The sequence below is a fragment of the Puntigrus tetrazona genome, chromosome 20 (genome assembly GCF_018831695.1).
Source record: "Puntigrus tetrazona isolate hp1 chromosome 20, ASM1883169v1, whole genome shotgun sequence".
NCBI classification, from domain to species: domain Eukaryota; kingdom Metazoa; phylum Chordata; class Actinopteri; order Cypriniformes; family Cyprinidae; genus Puntigrus; species Puntigrus tetrazona.
Window position 1 is genome coordinate 2918164 of NC_056718.1, and position 18829 is coordinate 2936992.

Genomic DNA, 18829 nt, shown 5'->3' on the forward strand with positions numbered 1-18829 from the left:
TTTTTGTTTATTGATTTTTACTTGCCAGATGGAGTCGATGCACTGACGTTGAATTTTCTTGTTAACTAACGTTAAATGAAAGCTCGCGTAGCCCTCTCGTTTATTGTCATGATATGATATTTTTGTCATCTCCTGTTTGTTCAACCATATGATTCAGCCAAAACGCCCTAATTTGTGGCACTCCCATTAGGTTGCCTGCAGAGACATATACCTGATAATCTGAGGCTTTTATTGTATTGTATTCTTCCTATTATTTCCGCCTAACATGAGCCAATCAGCGCGTTTTCTTCTTATAAACCAATCCGAAGGCGTCTTGTCTTTTAAGTGCGGACCAATGAGAGCAAAGACAGCGTGGAGCTTCACTTTCAGCAAAGTGAAGTGAACTAGCTGACCTAGCGGCTGGGTGCGAGGAATGCTGCAGTGCACTCTGCGTAGATATGGAAGGATGGCAATGATTAGGGATTGCTCAATAGCGTCGAGATCGTATTGCAGTAGCGACATTATACATTAGTATTTTCTTTTAAACTGAAATACATGTTGTATTTGAACCGTTCGCGTAGGAATTATGGATGCGATTTTTGGAATCACTTGCTGCATAGGATTATTGAATGATTATCGCGATCCATATTTCTGCAAATCACGCGCTGCTTAAAGCCGCCACGGTCCAAGCAATTCTTTGCAGATATACAAAACATCGATTCGCCTTTAAAGGAAAGTTAGGCTCGACTGCTGCCTGCGCTTTTATTATTATTGTTTGTATCATAAATCATCTCATGCTTGCCCTGCAGAACCGGCCTGAACATGTTTTCAGTGCGCATCGTCACGGCGGATTATTATATGAGCAGTCCGATCAAAGAGCTGGACGTCTGTTACTCTGAGTTCAGAGAAAGCGATGTCAAGAAAGTGCCGTAGTGCGGATTTTTGAGGCCACACCAGCAGGTATGCATGCATTCATTTAAATATTCATACAGTGTAAAACATCACCTAACTGTTAACATGTGAGTCCACGGTAATAACGTTTTGCAGTTTATGGGTCTGTTGTTTTGTGCATGTGATCAGGTGTAAGGAACACTTTTTCTAGTTGGCATTTATTATTGGTATTTGGGTGGTTTTCTCCTGCGCCATGTTGTCAACACGTCTGACCGCCATGTGGTCGTGTTTACTCCGACCTATGTTGTATTAGCACAGGGCGAAAGCTACAAATCAAGTCTATGACGAGCTTTGTGTGTCTGATTTTATAATCATGTGATTATAACACTGGCTGGCTTTTCGTTGTGGCAGGGAGAAAGACAGTAAAAGAGCAGAGGAGGGCGGGAGTAATTGTTCTGTAGTGGTGATTTTGGTGAAAAAAACAGAAACCTCTTTTTATAGGCCTTAGGACTCCCCCCACCCTCCACCCCTCTTCATGTTGTGTATTTATTTATATTGTTACATGATCAGTGTTTTAAAAACAACAACAAAAACAGTGAAATTAACATGATCCCAACTGGTGGGTTAAGGCCATGACCATTACTGTTCAAATCTCATGTCTTTTAAAGCACACCTCACACATGAGTGCCATGTTTAAGACAAAATGGCAAATTAAGCCTAGTTCACACTACAGGATTAACCCAAATTAAGCCTGACTTGCTAGTTAACAAGCTCACTGAAAGGTCTAGCTGGGGAGCATTATTAAATGCAAACAAAACTCAAACGTGTACAGACAGAGGGTGTACAGTCCATGTAGAATTGTTAGGCTCCTCTGCCATAACCTGATAGGCTAGACTAGGTTGTTTTGGCCACCTTTGACTTCATTGAAATCAATAAAAAAAGTATTTGCAAAGCAGATATGTTCAAATTCTTCAACTATGCTAATTCTGCACTTAATGTTTGGGCTCCTTTAGAACAAACTCCAGCATCAGTGAGGAGTGGCATGAAAGAGATCAGTTTGTGACTATGCTGAGGCACTATGTAGCCTTCCTTGTGTTTGTGTTGTTGGATTGACTGTTTCTCATCTTTCCCTTGAAAATATACCATGGATTCCGCATGGACCAGTCAAGCACCATAATATCATGGACAGCAGAGCACTTAGAAGTGTTCTTGTCACTGTGGGCAGGTGCTAAAGTGCTGATGGAATAGCATCATGGACTGTGGTGTGTTTTAATTTTTAATTTAATTTTTTTCTCCAAAATCACCCAGACAGAGGCTGCGTTGATGACCTTTGACTTGATAAAACACAATGGACAAACATAAGCAGATGTCACCTTGCCTAACCACCAACAACTTCAGAAACCTCACACTGAACTTCAAGCAGCTTGGGTTCTGTGCCTCTGCATTCTTCCTCCTGATTCAAGACCTTGAGTTTTAAAATGAAATCGGACCACTGAGTAACAGTCGAGATATATTTCTCCCAGGCCCAGTTAAGATGCTTCTGGTGTTGTTTCTGTTTCAAAGTGTCTTGGTATCCTTTTCCTTAAGATGTCTGGCGTGGTCATCCCTGTTGCTTGAAAAGTGTGAACTTTGCATTTAATAAATCACTCTGTGACAAGACACTCCTTTCAGTAATGACCTTCTGTGATTTAACCTCTTTGTGGTGGGTGTCAATGATTGTCTCCTGGGCCACTGCCAAGTCAGCATGTTTCACCATTATTGTGACATCAGAAAAAGAGATACCTGGAATTTCTTTTGTAGGTATCATTTAATGAAACTCATAGATATTGGAATTTTGAGATACTTGACTTTTGACTCTATGATAAAATAAACTTGGAATTGAATTTTGACTTATGAGCTGTAAGTTTTAATTAAAAATAAATTAAAAATTGTGATATTAAAATTGAGATGTATCTGTATACTAATTTGGTTCCAAACCCATAAGACCTTTTTAAGATTTTTTTTTTTTTTTCCGAAAATTGGAGAAGGTGCTGCAGGATATCGCATGCAACAGTCATACGGATCTCGTCAGTAAAACTGGTTCTTTGATTAGTTATTAATCTCCATCACCTGCTTTCAGATGGAGCTATACAATATTACATTCTTCATTATTGCATGCGTTTTGTTTTTTTGTTTTTTTTACAGTCTGGCCTTTTTTTTATTTTTATATATATAATTTATTTGTGGTGGGAGGAGCCAACGACAGACACAGTGGGTGTGGTGTCAGGCCTCGGAGGGGCTTTTTATTAACAACAATATACAAAATAAAGGGTCCAGGGAAAGAGTTTCCAAATTAAACGGGGGAACTGGTGTCCTCGATGGTGCTGCAGGTGGAGTGCAGGTCAGGTAGTGTTCCAGGGGAAGGGTCCAGGTAAGGGGTGGAGTCCGTGCCCGGCAGTTAGAAGGGATAAACAGCCTGGCATCCTGGCCCATCATGCGGTATCGTCTGCAATCTTTGCACACACATGGGAAATGAGACAACGTTTTCCAGGACCTAGTGCTGCATAGACTCACATCACACACAAGAAAAAACTTGCATAATGAGCTAAGACAACAGTGTCTTAGCCACATGCTAAGTGTGCAGACTAGTGCAGACAGCAAGGGAGTAAAGTGCAAAACAAACTGTGCAAGCTAGCTGCAAAAAGAACAAAACACAAGACAACAATAAATACGAAGTGGAATAATAGGAATACTTCCTAGTTCTAGTAAGGCCTCTAGCTGCTGTGTTTTTGGACCAGCGGAAGTTTATCAAAGCGTTTAGAACAGCCACCCAATAATATTTTTGGATATATTTTTGCTAGAAACATGGTTTTCAAAGGAAAGATTGCCATCAAACAGCACACCTAGCCTCCTAACTGATGAAGAATTAACGGAGCAGCCATTAAGTGTTCTAGAGTTATATGTGGGGACCAGTTATTAGCATCTTTGGACCAGTTATTAGCATCTTTTGTTTTTTTTTCTGACTTAGCGTTCAAGAAGTTACTCATCCAGTTTTTATATATCGACTATGCATTCTGTTAGTTTTCAATTTGGTGTGTATCACCGGGCCGTGAAGAAATATAGAGCTGAGTATCATTACCATAGCAGTAGAAGCTAATACTATGTTTCCTGATTAATATTTCCCAAAGGTAACTTGTAAAGTGTGAAAAGTAAAAATTGTCACTGCAAAAATTTATTTATATTTGTTTGCAAAATTATGTGCATAAAACAAGTGTAAAATGTAAATATGTATTTAACATGAATTACTGAAACTATTTTACATTATATAAATATTAATAATTATAAACAAAACTTGGTTTACAGTGAATTCATAACAGGGCGTTGTTAAGGCACAATGTGAAGCCTAGCCTATATGCATAGTAAGGTTTCACCAAATAAAGCGGCAGATAAAGATATTATATTAATAAGAACAATATTCTTCTGCCAATATAGTAGTTCCCCAGAAACAGTTGTGGGTGCAACTAGGCAACTACTTTCAGTATTGTGTCTAAAATGTAAGTAATTTAATTGACAATTCTAGTTTTATTAAAGTTGCCATAAGTGTGATGTCAAAACAGAACAACTCTGAAATGGCAGATTGACTGGCCAATCATGTGGAAAAAACGGTTAATTCTAGTCCATGGCTGGGCAATCATTGCATCTCTAGTATTGTCAGTTAGGTTGTATAATATAGTCTAATTAGACCTGTGTTTGAGTAATGGCTGTCAGTTCTGGTCTGGGTAGACATTTCAGTATAAGAATATACTAGCTATAATGTTCAGAAAGCCAAGATTTCAGTTTGACTTCCTAAATCTCTAAACATATTATGGTAGTTTTATTTATCAAGGTAATGCTAATTTATTACTAACAATGATATCGATCACAAAGTGAAGAAGTTGCTCCTTGGTAGATTCTCAGGGCATTCAATACAATGCCCAAATGGCTTCACATCATCTCTGCACTGAAAGTAATTGCAAGGTATGAAAAGCAAGTGAAAAACACAAGTGCAAGTTACAAAAGACTATTTAATTTAGTACTTCTATAATCTTTTAGAACAGTGCTGTGGCTGGTCTGGTTTTTCTAGCAACTATCATTGCGCATAGGTTGCTGGGATGTATTTGAGGAAGCTTGTTCTACCCTGTGGATTTTGCTCTTTGTGTTCATCTATTTATGGTTCTTGAATATGTCTGTAAAGCAGTCTCTTGACTAAAATACTTGTACATATGTATGTGTGTGTTTTTTTTTTTTTTTTTTTTTATTTTTTTTTTTTATAAAACTTCGACCAGAGAGAGAACCGATGAAATTAGACCAGTCTGACTCGATCTTACAGCATTTATTTTCAAACCCGACTGGACCGAAAGTCGCCGTTGCACAACCTGCAATACAGCAGTCAGGAAAATCCTGGTGTCTGCTCATGGATTTAGCCACTTTTCCAGATTTTACATTTATTCATTAATGTTAAAGCCCTTTCCTTATGAAACTCTGTGGCATGGCAGTTTGTGGGGTGGTCAACTGCAGTGAGACTTTGCTCCTCCTCTTCTTGGCCTCCGATCAGGAGAAACGTATTCCAGCTGAGTTGGTGACTTTGTGGCATGACCCTCTGATTTCGCTGCTGTTGAGGTGAAGTCGGCGCAAGCGTGGGCTTTGGCTGCTGAATTAGTGTTGGCTTAGGGTGGCTGGCAGCAGCAGATGCAGCAGAGTGCTTGGACAGGAAGTGTTACATGGCTTGAGACCCTTTCTGTGCCTCTGTGAAACACAAAGCCCTCAACAGAAGGACAAACAGCCCGTTTGGAGAGAGATTGGTGTGTCAAGAAAGAGGATCTTGTCAGCATTCTTGATCACTGTGAAATGAAGCCATAAGTGGATCTTTTTAGCACCAAAAGGCCTCGCCATTGAGTGACCGATCACTTGGCCTGTTACCTTTGGTAGCCCTTAAAGCTAGGTCAGTCAAATTTCTCAGCTCCTGGCGCTTCTAAAAGAACTGGAGAGCGGCAATTGAGTCAAGCTGCAGACTACCTGTCCCGCTGATGAATAGGCTTGTCCAGCAAAGGCTGAGGTCGTTTTGTACTCCTTGGCTTTTCAGCCAATCGCAGTGGGTGGGCAGAGGTGCACTGATTTGTCCAACAGCGGTAGCTTCTGTAGCCTGTAGAGTTGAAAGAAGAGATAGAAGCTGTATAGGGCAAGCCTAGCCTCTGGCTTTCTGCAGCTCATCGTCACTTCCTCCAAAAAAAAAAACAAGGTCACTCAGATGGAGGATTTTGATCCATGTTGAGGAAGAGAATGGAAGAAATTTGCTCTTAAGGGGAAAAAAGCAAGACATTCTCTGCTAGAGGCGTTTTCATATTAGTAGCATTGTCAGGGCATACAAGTGCCTTCTTTATTTTCAGGCTTTGTCGTACAGATATTATCAAATTAACTGCCAGGCTTGCACTCTTGGTTCTTCTTGGTGATATAAAGCACCTTTTCTGGTACTACAGATAACCCCTTTAAAAGGTTCTTCAAAGAACCACTGATGAATACGTTTTTAGGGCCTTATTTCATCTGACTTCATTTTTGTCTCTTCTGACTATTTCTCTTTCTACACTCATTATCCACTAATATGCCCTTTTTTATCCCATATTAATGTATTTAAGAGCTTTCTCTTGTATGTATATAATCTGATTTCAGATTTTTTTTTTTTTACATTTTTGAGCTTCTCTTCTGTTGTTAAGAGAATATATTATTACTCCTGACATCACAGAATAGTTTGTATCAATATTTGTTTACCATGAAAGATAAAGACTTTGCCATAAGATAATTTTGCAGTGTCACAGATCAGTATCAGTGTTGTATTTTGTTTATTTTTGTGACGGTGTGTAGGTTTAACTATTGCAATATTTGACTACTCATGCACATTAATTAAAAAATGTTGTCTTTTACTGTTAAACAGACATGTTTTATTTAAGCCTAACTTGCCAAATTGCTACTTTCAGTCTTGCAGTGTAATTGCTATACTTGATCTATTATATGTGGTGTTTCTTCCAATTTAAATGCAATAGGGCACAAATGTGAAACATTTGTAATTTGTGGGATATGTATCATACCTGTTGTAGTGAGAGTGTTTTGCTGTTAAACCAAACTGCATAAGTACAGCCCTCTTATCTGAAAGTGCAAAATATTTATCAAGCACCTTTTTATTTAAAAATGTTTCTCACTTGTTTAACGATGATTGTGTTTCACTTTTGTTTCTAGGCCAGAAGACATGTCTTCATCTGCATGGTATGTTTCATACATCTATGTGCCGTATGATGGGTTTGGAAAGGATGCAGATCGTTACCTCACGGCAGGTGGCCTACAGTATTGACAGAGCCCTGAATGTCAGCATGGAAACCCCTCGCCCAATGTGCAGCACATCTTTAAAGTGGTTCTGGTGTCTGGCATGTATGTGTAAAAGACACACAAAGTGCACACGTTTTCTTGGACCACCCACCAATTTTGTCTAATTAAAGATTTTTATTACATAATAGATATTTATGTCTGCACATGCCTAACTGCTTAAATCAACACCCATTTCATTACTGCCTCTTAGACCCACCCACTAGGGCTTTAATGTGTTCAATCAGAAGAAATACTGGACAGGATACCTGAGCTAAAAACATTACCTTTTAAATCTTATGTTACAACAGGTTGCCTGTTTATTTTCAGCCATATTAATGTTTCAGAGCATTGTTTGTTCAGTTTATTTCACAGTGAATTCTTTAGTAAACCAGTTGAAATTTGGTTTGTTTTTCAGGCTTTTTTTTTTTTTTTTTTTTTTTTTTGATAAAGTGAATGCTGTGCGATGTAAGCAAATAGTGACTAAATAATGAGCTTCACACTGTTCCTCTAACTAGTATATTTTATATAAATTTCTTGTTTTCTGCATCATAATTTAAATCAAATTTCTCTCTCTCTCTCTCTCTCTCTCTCTCTCTCTCTCTCTCTCTCTCAAATTTCTCTCTCTGCGCTCTCTATTTTAAATCAAAGTTGTACAAAACTTCCTCTATAGTTGATGCTCTTTACACTGCTCAGTGCAACTTAATAATATTGAAAGTCAGTAAATAAAATTAACTATATTTTGTTAGCTCACATAGCTATTTTTCTTGTGAACAATTCATCCATGGAAGTCAATCCATCATTTCTTTTGCCTTTGCAATTTTTAATCCAGATCTGAAAACGCTCCCCTCAACAGGCCTTCTCTGGGCAGGAATCTAACATCCTCAACTACACCTGTCCAACTATCAGTGTTCATTTCAGAATGAAACACCTACTTTACTATAAATAAGTAGCGCCCTCCGTTTCCCTCTTCAATATTCTGTTTCTCTCTGAAGTATATCACAAAGAAGTAAAATCGATTGCAAACGTCCTAGTTCACACTGGCTTTAAAGGGTCATATGATGCTATTTTAAAGATCATTATTTAGTGTATTTGGTGTACATTATTGTAGTTCCTCTATGCCTAGCCTTTCTCAAACAAGTTGTTTTCTGTAACGGAGCCCTTCTTCTGACAAGCACAATCTGCTTTTGCCAGTTGATGCAGTGCGTTGTGATTGGCCCTTACAATTATCATAAGCTTGAGCTTTCAAACCTAGCAATCATGCTCCTGTAGGGCCCACTGTGGGCCCCAATACTAGCGTGGAATGCAGGGCACGCGTGAGCAGGCCAATTGTGGGCCCATAACATGCCCACAGGTATGTCCATAGTGTGGGTGCTGTGGGCTGGCTGTGGGTAGGTTTGGGTATACTGTGGGTACAGTGGAGCAGCCGGGTACACTGTGGGCTGGCTGTGGTTAGGTATGTCGGTATACTGTCGGTACAGTGGAGCAGGTTTGGGTATGGCAGTGGTGTAGGTTTGGGTATGCTATGGGCTGGCTGTGGGTACAGTGGAGCAGGTTTGGGTACAAAAACTGCATTTATTATTGCACATGCAGACTAACAGCACATACTGTATTTAAAGTATAAGTAATAAATTTGATAAATTTCATGAATTTCAAATGCTTTTATTTATTAATGGCCATGTGAAGAAAATGGATACTTTTAAATAAAGCAGCATTTTGTTTAAAATAGCATTTTTGTGCAACAATGTAAAAGATTTTACTGCCACTTTTTATCAATGTAATGCACCCTTGCTAAAGAGAAGGTCCATCTTGCAAAAAATTCTGACCCCAAACTACCGACCATAAGAATTTACTGTATAGTTTTATAAACAGAACATTAACTAATAACTACATCAGAACATAGATATTTCTAGACAAATCAATCTCCCAAGAGGCACCAGTATAGCTCCGCTGATCTTCTGCTCCTTCCACCATCCAAGTCTGGCTACCTTTTGTTCCCTTCTTCTACATGAAGAAAATTGCTATTAAAATGTAAATATTAATAAAACTGTAAACAAAACTGGATTTAACCTTTGCTCTTAGCTTATGCTTGTGTTATCCTGATTATTTTTTCGCTAGAACTTTTTTTGTTAATAGTAAATGTATAGTGGAGATGCAGAGAGAATAATAACATTAAATTATTTCTCAAGTAAAAAGTGCACACTAAAAAATTACTAATGACTAGGTGCATGAACATGCATTTAAAAATACATTTAAATGTACTTGCATGACAAAAGATGCAGCAACCTGTTCCTCGTAGGAACCTTTGGGGGTTTAGTGTGGGAAAGCCCACACCCACACAGGCCCTGTATTGGTTAGCTCATCTGGGGCCCCATGTGTGGGTTTGTCCTGCCTGCACTGTCCTACAGAAAGCCTGAAGTGGGCCCGCACGGCCCACAAAAACACAGACGTGTTTGCTGGGAAGTCCGCTTTTAAGCCTGAAAGAGTAACAGAATCACATGACGGATACAGTGGTGATGCTAGTATATTATGTAAGATTAAGAAATCTGACTCCACTGTGATGGAACCCTTTTACCCACGTACACAAACAAACACAAAACTCTGCATTTAAACAGTGAATGGCAAATACTTAAACTAATAACAAAACATACTTCAGAAGCACCAGATTGTCAGAGCAAAGTCGGACTAGACTCATTTTGTTTTTAAATAGCCTTTGTGCACAACCTGAGGAGGTTGGCTGTGCACAAAAGGCTATTCACAAAACTGTCGACCATAAAAATGAGTTGTGCTGTTTTGTTTTGTTGTAATAATTTTAATTATTCCTAACTGCATTTACTTTCGGAATGCCAAATAAGGGGCTTTGCTTTTGCACAAAAACACACAGCCTTTCCTGACATGACTGCATCAACACTGCTGTGTTACTGAAACCACGCCTCCTTTTGTGTGAACATTTGGGTAGCTTTATGCAAAAATTTCTACATTGTGATGTAAACCTTCTCTGTTAGAGTAAATCCTTAAAGAGACTTAAAACTCTGTGCATGTATAAGATCTGTAAAGTTACAAACAGCTACATAACACACTAAAGAAAAGGGGAAAAAAGAAAGTGCATTATATTAATATAGAGTATATATCGAAATATGCAGTTTTGAATATAGCATTTTAAGTTATTTGCACCTGTAGTGTTACCATTATATCAAATGGTTTCAAAACAGTTCTACATTTAAAAATTGAATTCACTTTGTAGTGTAACACATTTTTTCAATGGTCTGTTATTCAGAGATGAATGTGTCAGGTATCTTATCTATCAGGACCTGTGGCAGCAGTATACTGCTTTGAGACAGATCATGCATGTGGCTTATTCATTATGTCCACTTTACTGAAATAATGCTATGTTAAGCAGTGATTACATCTTGTGATCATAATGATATTATACAGAAAGTATACTATATATATATGCTTGGCTGGAAGAGATGGCTCTTTAACTTAGATTTAGTCAGTATGTCTGACCCAAATATATTTTAGGAAGGCTATTCTGAGTTCATTAATTTTAATTGTATGTATTTATAGTCATATTTTACACATCCAGGATCATGTCAATACGAAAACAGTTTGCATATGAGTTCTCTTCTAATGATTTGGATATCTGAATCAGGAGTGTTAAATAAGAGAGACTCTGAATATGCAGAACCTTTTTACGTAAGGATTATAAATGAGAAACCATTGCTCTATAGGATCAGCTTTAATGCAAAGTTAAATCTGGTTTTGTATCGCTTTAGTTTAAAAGTTTAAAGTAAAAAAAAAAATTACGCTTTCTTCGATCATCTTTGTTTTTACACATTGAGTAAATTCAATTGATTCGACTTGATTTGGAAAGCTAAAGCCTGTTACCTGTTTAATGCTTTGTCTAAGTTCTAACAACTGAAAAGTCATATTGAAAAGTCATAAAGACTACAACCCCCTCCCCACACCCATTAGCCACCATTATTCTTGAATGGAAGAATTTTTGGAGCATCTAGTTAGAACTCAAAAGTCATTTCTTTAAAATGAAGCAGCCATTGCTTGTCTGTGTAGACAAGTTAGGGCAGTGTTGTGAGAATTGGAAATTTAAATTTAGAGTGAATTGTCATTAGATAAAAGCCTTTAAACTTCCAAATTTATAACCGTGAACTTTAGTTATGAGTTCCAAGATTATTTTATTTTATTTTTTTGTTTTTGTTTTGATCAGAGCTAGTATGTAGTTATGTTACCAAACGCGCAAACACATCTGACAAAGGCAATTAAAGGTTTTATATTAAAGGAAACCACTTTCCCTATAAAGAAAAAAAATGGCTATAAAGAACAACAATTCTTTATGGGCATTTTATATTGAGCTAAGATTTGATCTGTGCATTTTTAACTTTCATCCTGGAGGAGCTGGAATATCTGAGAAACCTATTAGGTTTAAGGTACTGCCCCATGCTACAAGCAGTGAGAAGGAACCTAACAAAACAAACTTGAGACAAATCAGTCAAGAATGAAAAGAAGAGCAATTGAAACCATTCACCTTTTTTTTTATTCTCATTTTTCTCATTGGTTAGGTTATCTAAATGAATAGTATTTAAAAAAAGCTATGATATTTGTACTTGTACTTGTAAAGTACAGTTGACATGTCTCTCAAATCATCATTAAATCAAAATAAACATAAAAATAACATTTGCCTCACTGGTACAATGATGTCTCTTCTCTGATGTGTTGCTTCTAGTAGTCTGTCACTGATTGCAGCAATAGCAAACGACAACAATCCAGTCAGTTCCTGATGGACATATAATCAAATACCATTTGGATATGTCACAATAGTAAAGAAGAGACTTTCAACTTCCATGTCATGCTGACTTTAATGTGATTTTGTCAGTTTAAATGGTTTCGTTTTCATATATTTCAACTATTTGGCTATTATACAAGTAATGTTTTACAAAATTAATCATTTGCAATAACACTGGGGACACAGATTGTATACAATAATTTTTCTTTTTCTTCAGCCACTATAGCACATAGTAGTATAGAACAAGCGTTACAAGAAATCACACTATCCACAGTTAGTTAAACCATGTTATTTGGTGCCACATTAAATGAACTTGTCTGTGCTACCCTAGTGCAAAGACACAAATTTGATCTCTCCTTAAAACATTTGGACATAGATCTGACCCTCTTATCTCTTCTTAGGCCTTTCTATGGATACCATATGAAGGAAAAAACCTTTATGAAGATTTACCTATACAACCCACAGATGGTCAAAAGGTGAGTCCTAGCAATCTGGTAATTGTTTCTTTTTTTATGAATAAATGTGTCTGTAACTGCATACATACTGTGAGAGTGTGTGCAGGGATGTTAAAGTATTGGTACTTCATGGACAGTGTGCCGAGATGTAGCACCGGTGCCCCAGGTGTCCTGAGTTCCAGTTCCAGCTCACAGACCCTTCCTGATCCTTTTCTCTCACTCCCACTTCACTTTCTGTCAACTTACTATCCTATTCAAAATAAAGGCATAAAACTCCAAAACAACAAGTGCTTTACTTCTGGCTCATGTTTTTATAATTCTAAGGATAACAATTTGGTTACAAAAACAAATTTTAGTGCACCATTTATTCTATTCTCACCAAAGCTATCGTAGGTGCATATGGTTTTCTTTTTCAGACAAACACAATTTTTTTTTTTAAATGTATCCTGGATCTTCCAAGATTGGTAATGTTCATGGATAGCGACCATTATTTTAAGCTTTGTAAATTGGATATATCTGCAAGTAATGCGATATGAAACTAATATGATATGATATGCCTTTGGGGTCATCACACATCCTCTGAAGCAGATCGATAGGTTTTAAAATGACAACATATATAACCGAATCATGTTATTTTCCGACTTCTTGGCTGATGTATGTATGATTTGATGTATGACGCAACCTTAAGTTGTCGTCCATATATCGACCCAGAAATCTGTCAAGAAGTCGGACCTCAGTTCTCAGCCAACGAGTTATTTATGTTACAATTTTAAAACTACGAGGGCTTTTTAACTTTTTTTTGATGTGTATAGGTTAGTTTTTCCTTCACAGTGCTTGCAGATATATCCAACTGTGTTCATCTGAAAGAGAAAAGTCATATACACCTAGGATGGCCTTGGGGTGAGAAAATAAGGGTCATTTAAACTTTTGGGTGAATTATTTCTTTAAGGACAGCACATTGTTGCAACTAAGAAAAGTCTGTGTGTGGTGGCTTGAAGAGTACTACATCAGGATGTGATAGGTGTTGCTGATTGTATGTGTGTGTTCTTTTTTTTTTTTTTTTTTTTTGTAGGGTGAGTGAACTCCTGCAGGGTGGAGCTGTAATGAATAAGAGTTTTCAGCCCCATGAAGCTCACATTCCATTCCTGCTGCAGCTCTTTATCGATTACAACCTCTACGGCATGAACATGATCAGTCTTGCTGCTGTTAAGTTTCGAATAAACCATGCAACAGGTAACACATATGCACACAAGAAGTAGTCTTAAATAGGGATGGGTGATATAACCAAAATCTTACTTTGCAATACAAGTAATTTTTCATAATAACGACCCATGCTAGCAACTTGAGTCACAATGAGCAAAGTTTTCATAAATTAGTTAAGACCTCCAAAATGCTGTATTATTGGTATTATATTATTGTTGATTTTTGGAATTGGACAAAAAAATTTCTACTGCGACATTGAATTTGAAAATTTCTAGTAATTCCACAGACCAAATTTGTCACACCATCATGTCGTAACCCATCACGATACATCTTTTCTTCCAGTTCTTTTCTTAATTTTAAGACTGCAAGGCTTAAACAAATGCAAATTATAAACATATGTTTTGCACAACATTACAAAGTCACAGAAGTTAAACTTCAGTTTTGCTGTAGTTCTATAGCATCACTCTTGAAGAGTAATTAGGTGGTGCATTTGGCTAGTGGCTGGTAAAGTGGATTTACCTATTGTATAGTTAATGAAAGGTACATGCATTTTAATGCTTGAAGCATAACAGTAGACTGGGAAATTTTTAAAACAACAGGGTCTGTAAATATGTACAGAAGTGCCAAATTGAAAAGTGTACTGGTTTCTGTTTTTGCAGTAGGAGAGCATTTGTCAAATAGGGGGGGTAGTAGCTTCAGCCCAAAAACTCAGTCTAAACTCAGTGAAGGCAGACTGAGAGACGCAGTGCGCTGGGAGTATGACAACATACCGAGGTGAGTCTGTGTTTTTACTGCTCTTCAATACACACCAGCATTGTTTGGCATTTTATTTCATTTGTGGTATGTTTTGCAGTTCTCTTATTTTAGAGGAGGTGGAACGGATGAGTGTGTGTGAGCTGGAGGTTGATGCCGTGGCTGCTGATGTTCTCAACCGCCTAGAGATTGAGAGTAAGGATTGGTTGATTTTGTTTTTTTGTGTGTGTGTGTATGAGCAAACCCCTGTCTACATTGGGTAATAACAACCATGATTGCACAATGAAGGCATTTAAAATATGGCCATACAAAATACATGGCCATACAGCCAACATACAAGTAATATGTGTGCTAATAAGCGACTAGTTAATAGTGAGAATCTCTCTATAGCGAGTGACACTTGTATACGCTAATAAAGTGGTTTATAATTTATGTGTTGCATTCTCTAAATTTGTTAATATATTAATAGGCTTATACACACAAGGTGAAAATATTTGGTACTTTTGGTAAATATAATAAAACCCTGTGAAAATAAACCTGCATTATTAAACCTTTTAATCTTTAAAAAACCCCCTCACAAACCTAACTTTTCATTGCACTAAAACAACTGAAAATTGTGGAAATAATGTTTTTTTTCTCAAATACACAGTATACACAATTATTGGTACCGTAGATATTTTTGACTAAAATATCTCTGAAGTATATTCTCATTCATATTTACAAAAATATTTACAGCTGCCTTTGATCATATTTACTATGGGTACCAACAATTCTGACTGTGTATATAAACAGTTGGTTTTTCATTGTCACTATAACACTTTAACATTATTATTATTTAATCATAGAAAAGGAATTGTTAATTGGTTATATATACAGTTTAAGGAATTTTAAGGAATAATTATTAATAATGTAGTTAATGAAAAGGTGGTAAAAATTTAAAAGTAGAGTCCGTTTAAAGTAGTGGTTGACCAATTTTCAAATATTAGCATCAGCAGATACATTTATTTTTATTTTTTTGCCCAATATGTTTGAGGTTGGACTTTCATTTTGACGTTGTTGAGAAAGGAAGCACCTGAGCACCCAGTGCTCACATTCTTTCTCTTGTTTGCCGCCATCATTCAGTTCTGTCTAATACTGATAGAAGTATATCTAATAATCAGGTAGAACACTTAAAGTAATTAAAATGTTTACAGAAAAATTATAATGATTGCTTCAATATTATTAGAAATAGAAAAAAAAAAACCATTTGAATATTTTCTCGTTTGGTGTCAGCATTCAGCAAATATGCATTTAAATAATTTAAACAAATACATTTATATCAACCTATTATCTGCTTAACAGGGCACCCTGTTTTCAAAGATATGTTGTGTGTATATATAAATTGTAACCCTAAAGGGTTACTGTACAAGGCAAAGCACATTGAATAGTATTTATTTATTTATTTTTGACTAGTTGACTACTCGGTTACACAATTTGTCATGTTTTCCTTGATAGAAAAGCAATATGGTAAGCATTTTGTTTTGAACTTTGTTGGAATCAACTGCGCGCACACAAGTCTCTTTGAAATAGTTGTCGTAAATTTTTTTTTTTTTCCATTTTCCAGATCAGATTGGGAGAAACCCTGGTCTTCAGGCCATCTGGGATGATGAGAAACAGCGACGACAGGAGAGAGGTCAAAGTTCTCATATAGACATGCCTGAATCACAAGGTGAGAAAAGATTTTGTATGGAAACATTTTTTTCTTTTTGCAGCAGCAGCACCACTATTTAACATTATTTACCATGTTGCACAATGGCTATTGTTTCAGATCGAGGCTTTCTAGAATTTGCAGAGAGTGAAAAAATCTTCATGAAGAGATTCAAAGAAATTCTCAAGGAAAATGAATTTGACATGTGAGTGAAGTTTTCTAAAAGTTTTAATACATTTTTAGTTTTTTTTTTTGGCTCCCGGTTGGAGGCAAAATAAACAAATGCATGCTTTCTTTCTAATACCATAGGAATTGAAGGATAAAATATTTAGATGCAATGTTTTTTCAATATTTACTTGTATGTTTAAAAATATGTAAAATTAATCTTATAAAATTATTTATGCATTTGAAATTATGGCAATTCGTCTTCGTCAAACTTTTTGTAAATGCATCTAATGCAACTTCAGATGCAGCTTCTGTGTTTCCTGCAGTGGAAAGATAGTTTAATACTAATTTCATTTGAAAGGTAACAACTCTAGTTTCTTTATTATGCTGAATTAATTGAACCAAAGTACAAATTTAATGTGAAAGATTACCCTTTAATAAGGTATGGGGAAAAGTAACATAAAAATAGTGGGAAATGACATCTGTTTTGTAACATACAATTATTTCTTCCTCCTTCCAGTCACAGAGCACTTCATTTTGAGAGGTGTTTAAATTAAAGAAAATCTGTAACTTAGTCCATGTTGGGGGAATTGTAATGTTTAATTTCTTTTATTATGTAAATACGTTTTCCATTGAAATTTGCATAGAATTTACTTTGCATATGCTGTCGATTTATAGGTCTTAGAAAGAAAATCGGAATCAGCAAAAATCTGTATCAGCAGGTCGCACTTCCAAAAAAAACTGAAAATCGGAAAAGAAAATTGCAATCAGTGCAACTAATTCCCCATGGTCCTGACATCTATATGGAAACCATGTCTGTGCAAAAAAACTGAAAAAGCAGGTACAGCCATTTGTAACTTAAATGTGCAGAACTTCCGGTGCCATGTTGCTCTGAATGTTATGCTACTTGATAACGCAAACTGGTATTTATCATTATTTTAGTATATTATCATAAGCATAGATACACTACTGCAAATAATCAAGTATCATTTACCATGCTTTACTCTAGTTATTTACCTATAAAAACTAATGAATCAGAAAATAGCTTAATTCTGCTTGCAAAAAGAGGAGAATAGAATCAGTAAAGGTAAGGTTTTAAATTAAGTTAGTTCACTTTATAGAAATTTCCAAAGCTGCTTAAATTATATGTTTTGCATAAGCAATACAATGTCAACAATAATACAACATGTAGTACATCAGTTGTGGTTCTATCAAAAAGAAAGTTTCTATTGGTTGGGGACACTTAACTTCTAGTGATTTAACGTCGAATTGACTACAGAGACCGTCTCTGCATTTAATAAGAAATTGGTCACTCTCGTCATTATACATCCCTTGTACTCTTCTACATTATACTGTACAGTGCTTTGATGCAACCTGTGTTGTTAAAAGCGCTATATAAATAAAAATGATTGATTGATTGATTGATTGATATTTCTACAGTTGCTGCATTAAAGGAGATATATATGCCCCAAAGTTCCTGGTGTCCCCAGAATGTATCTGTGAAGTTTCAGCTCAAAATGCCCCACAAATCATTAATTATATTATTTTGAAAATGAGTATTTTAAATGTAAGAGGAAAAGGCTGAATTTCGTGCCTGTGTTTTTAAATGCAAATGAGCTGCTACTCCTCTCTACCTTTTCCAGAATAGATCTGCGTCATTACAGCTTGTACCTGCTAAAAACATCTGTTGTAATTCTGATTGCCATGTTAATTGCAGAAATCATGCATTTTAAACCATATTAGTTAAAACATCTGATAGGTTTTGGTTTTCTGAGTGTACACCTTTTAAAGTCACGGACAGAAAATGGCTGTTAAAGGCATGTGAGTACCGAACTAAGTACTTCACACACAAGGTACAAAAACAGTCAGGTTAATTATGTCTGTTAAGGTAAACAGCCGGTTAATAAATTTCATGTTTATATCGGATCTGTGTGGCAGCAGCAAAATAATTTACAGTAAATAACTCCAAAAATCTATTGCTTTCTTGTCTCCTCTGAGGCTCTTGGCATGTTTTGCTGAAATTTTACCATGACATTTGAACTGGTACACGTTGTTGCTTGTAGAAATCAAAATTGCAATACCCTTGGGATTTCCAGATTAAGGGGTGGTAATATGATGAGATCCCTTTGGACGTCACCAGGGAGCAAGATCAGATGCGCTCGTTTATTGCAGAAAAAGGCTTACTAAAACAGTTACTGAGTTAATCTTTTTAACTTTTTCTTGGTTGGTAGTTGCACCGATACCTGATTTTAGCATTTAAAAATAGAAAATGTAGATTTTCATGATGTCATCTTTAAGCATTAATTAAATATTGTTATTGTCAGTCCTGGAATAAGGACAGACAATATTTGTTGTCAAATGTTGAATTCCACAGCAAACTGCAAGGGTGCAGTTAAACAGCGGGACGAGTAGAGGCATAAGCACAGTACCCATTCCACAGTACCCATTCCTGCGTAATAATCAAGGAAGTTTGCTTCTGTGAGATGGCAGGCACAGTGATATCATGCAGCGCCTGTAAAAAAA

The 18829-nt window shown here is 36.4% G+C and overlaps 1 pseudogene; it reads left to right on the forward strand.

Moving 5' to 3' along the window:
* Window positions 1–801: 801 nt before the first annotated feature.
* Window positions 802–18829, forward strand: part of LOC122324362 — a 55051-nt pseudogene continuing 37023 nt past the window's right edge.